This window comes from Pteropus vampyrus, unplaced genomic scaffold, assembly GCF_000151845.1.
Source record: "Pteropus vampyrus isolate Shadow unplaced genomic scaffold, Pvam_2.0 Scaffold285, whole genome shotgun sequence".
NCBI classification, from domain to species: domain Eukaryota; kingdom Metazoa; phylum Chordata; class Mammalia; order Chiroptera; family Pteropodidae; genus Pteropus; species Pteropus vampyrus.
The window spans coordinates 769,245-773,482 of record NW_011889066.1 but is presented as its reverse complement, the minus strand read 5'-3'; positions in this window follow the sequence as shown (position 1 = coordinate 773,482).

The following is a 4,238-nucleotide window of genomic DNA, read 5'->3' as shown; positions in this document are numbered from 1 at the left end:
AGAGTTAAACTGACCACCAGTTAAATGAAATCATGTAGTTCTATGAATTAAATCAGAACATCTTTACCTAAAAATTCTAATGTTATGTACTGCTTTTCACTGTGTTCTTATACTTGCCACTTCTCCCTTGTGTTTCACTGCCTCATTTATAATATAAAGGCCTACTACTTAGTATGGATTAACCAAAAATTCCGTAACATATTTAGCTAGTTAAGTCATCTATCTTTTTAATCTTGTCTTCTGCTCCATCCTAATCATGAAACTCATCATTTCCTATGTTTGATATCGCATGTACTATCACACTATACTACATTGTGCTCATGTTATTTACTTTGCCTGGGACCCATTTCTGCCCTATCATCCTCCATCTCAACTCCTATTTCTCCTAAGTATTTAGTCCTGGAAGAGTCCTCTGAGACCTTCTACAATGTCTAGTGATATACCTATTTATAGAGGAGTGAGGATATCATTTAAAAAAAAATGATTCAACATAATAATTTATTTTAAAGAAATGTTTTCTGAATAGACTAGATAGAGAGTAAAATTCCACAAAATTATAACTGCTGGAGATATTTAGACTGTAGTAATTCCAGAAGAGTTGGGACTTTTTTCTGTTCCTTAAAGAGGCTGAGCTCCTTTCAAACTCAGGAATTACTGATGCCCTTTGCTCTCTGCCTGTAATGTTCTCTCCCATTATAAAGGTTCTCGCCCAACCTCCTACGCATTTATCCTTTCAGGTGCCAGTTTAAATTTTTCTTCAGGAAGGCAAATGTAAAGCTTCCCTTCTATACTGTCTCACCGCCCCTTATATTTCTTGACAAACCTCATTACAGTTGTAATTATGGGATCAGATGCAAGACGTTGATTTTTCTTTGTCTTCTCCACTAGACTAAACTATGAAGGTGGGGCGTAATTATTTTGTTCACTACCGTGGTGACTGAATGAACTTTAGTTGCCAAAAGGGACAAAACACTTAACAAAAGTTAAGAAACACTGTACTAATAATCCAAAGCCCACATTTAACAGCTGAGGCAACTGAAGCCGAGAGGTGCGAAGAGGTTCACTCAAGCTCTCAGAGCCAGTTTGAAGTAAGGATGAGCACTAGACCGGCTCCAAGTCCGGTTCTTTGTTCCTTCCTGGCCCAGGCCCTTTGCCTTGTCTTTCTCTTACCTGGCCTTCACGGCTCACTCACCCAAGTGCCCCTGAGAATCCTTTCCTGACACCACTCCTCCTGGAGCCGCTGTTCAACCTCGTGATGTGGGAATAGCAACACCACGTCATCAATGTCGGTGGCCACATCATTGTTTTCTGAATCTCATTTGATGCAGGTGACCACTCTTTGCCTCCTGGGCACGTAGGAAGTGTTTGTAGGGGATGAGTCACCGAGTGGCTCCCGGGACTCACCTACGCTGCTGAACCAAGGAGCAAGGTGCGAGGCCCCCCGACTCCCGGCCTCGCGGTCGCGGCCCCGCCCCTCCAGGCCTTCGCGGTGCTCATTGGTCGGCCAGGCTCATGAGAAGACGAAGGGGTTGTGTTTAGTAAGACTGACTTTGGGTTTTTTTCTATTTGTATTATTTTTAGTTTTTGTTGTTGTTGCTTGGGTTATTTATTTATTTATTACATCAGGGTTATGCTAACCTCACAAAGTAAATTGGAAAGCTTTCTAACTTTGCTCTGGGAGAGTTTTTATGTTCAAGGTTTGATAGAATACACTTATTCTAAATGTGCCTTATGTCTTTTTAAGAGTAGATTTTTTACTTTTTTTTTTTTAATTTTCCCCACTGTTATTGGTTCATATAGCTTTTGTACTACTTGAATCAATTTCAGTATTTTGTGTTTTCTTTAAAAGTATTCATTTTAATTAGATTTTAAAATGTAGTATTTTGTAGTTTTTAAAAAAATTCCTAATGGTATTTACTTATGTCTTCTCTTTTTTATCTTGTTAGTGAAGTTTCGACTGCTTTATTCACCTTTTCAAATAACAATTAGTTATTAGTTCTACTAGGCTTTGTTGTTATTTTAAGAACAATAGAAATTTATTGATTTGTATGTGTATGTTAAAGCTTTTTAAATTGAATGTTTGGTTCATTTACTTTTAATTTGTCTTTTTTCCCTAATAAATGTATTTGTGGCTATAAAATACCCTCTGTGAATTGTTGACTTCATCCCATGATTTTGATGTACAATGTTCTCACATTGTCATCAATTTCCAAATAGACTAAAATTTATATTGTGATTTACTCTTTAACCTAAGAGTGATTTAGAAAGGCATACATTTTGCACTGTGGTTTTCTCTGTCAGTTAAAATTCATTTGCTTTTTATTTTTCAAGTGATTCCTCACCATTTTAGAACCACCAATTAATCCCATCTTGTTTTCCATGGCTGTGTTGGATTTAGGTACATATATATGTATCTTTCCTATGATTTCTAGGGTCAAGAGCAGGAGGAGAAAGCCAGCACTGTGCTCAGTGTACCAGCAGCATGATCTCATTTCTCCCATTTTTTTTTTTTTTTAAGGTGAGAGATTCTGGGTCATGTTCATACTTAATGAGAGTGATCTAGAAGAGTGAGAAACTGACACTGTCATAAAAGAGATACCCAAAATGAGTCCTTGAAAAAGATACAAATAATGCAATGATGAGCCCAAGTGGAAGAAACTGGCCTAGGATAAAGAAGGGATGCTTCCTTCATTGTAATAGAGGAAAGATGGAGATAAGTGATGAGTCTAGATGCTCCCTAGTTTCCTCTTTTTCAAGCCAGATACTCTCAGCTTTAACAGTTGTTTTTTATATCTTCCTAGATTCTTCCTCTGTTACTTAGTCTTTCGTTTAAAAAAAAAAGTTTACTATAAAAGCATAATATTGATGAAGTACAAACAGTTCAAAATAGTAGGACCATTAACTTCCTTGTTCTGGACACTGTACTTACTCATTTTTAAGTCCAAAATTGCTTTGTACTTTGTATTCATTACTCTGTGTGGGCTTTTCGTGTGAACCATTATAAACTAGGTCTCGTCTAATTTGTACTTGCATAGAGAATAGCAGCAAAAACCACAGTCAACAAGACTAAATTTAGTCATTCTTTAAATCATATTAGTGCTGTCTCTGAGGCATCTTCTCAAATCTGTTGTGCTAACCCTAGGTCAGACTTCCACTATCTGCCACTAGGACTCCTGCAGCAATCTCTCCTCTGGCCACTTTGCTCTTTCTTCCATCTCTAGTCCTTCCTCCCTGTTGCCCTCAGAATCATCTGTCTAAAATACAGACCTAACTATGCCATGATTCCTATATAAGAAATTAATTTCTTGAATATAAAGTCCAAACTTCTCATCATGACCTTCAAAATCCTTTACTACCAGCTTTTCACCTACCTTATTAGAACCCACAATGTCTATCAAATAAAATGGGCTGTAGAGTTAAACTGACCACCAGTTAAATGAAATCATGTAGTTCTATGAATTAAATCAGAACATCTTTACCTAAAAATTCTAATGTTATGTACTGCTTTTCACTGTGTTCTTATACTTGCCACTTCTCCCTTGTGTTTCACTGCCTCATTTATAATATAAAGGCCTACTACTTAGTATGGATTAACCAAAAATTCCGTAACATATTTAGCTAGTTAAGTCATCTATCTTTTTAATCTTGTCTTCTGCTCCATCCTAATCATGAAACTCATCATTTCCTATGTTTGATATTTATGTACTATCACACTATACTACATTGTGCTCATGTTATTTACTTTGCCTGGGACCCATTTCTGCCCTATCATCCTCCATCTCAACTCCTATTTCTCCTAAGTATTTAGTCCTGGAAGAGTCCTCTGAGACCTTCTACAATGTCTAGTGATATACCTATTTATAGAGGAGTGAGGATATCATTTAAAAAAAAATGATTCAACATAATAATTTATTTTAAAGAAATGTTTTCTGAATAGACTAGATAGAGAGTAAAATTCCACAAAATTATAACTGCTGGAGATATTTAGACTGTAGTAATTCCAGAAGAGTTGGGACTTTTTTCTGTTCCTTAAAGAGGCTGAGCTCCTTTCAAACTCAGGAATTACTGATGCCCTTTGCTCTCTGCCTGTAATGTTCTCTCCCATTATAAAGGTTCTCTCCCAACCTCCTACGCATTTATCCTTTCAGGTGCCAGTTTAAATTTTTCTTCAGGAAGGCAAATGTAAAGCTTCCCTTCTATACTGTCTCACCGCCCCTTATATTTCTTGACAAACCTCA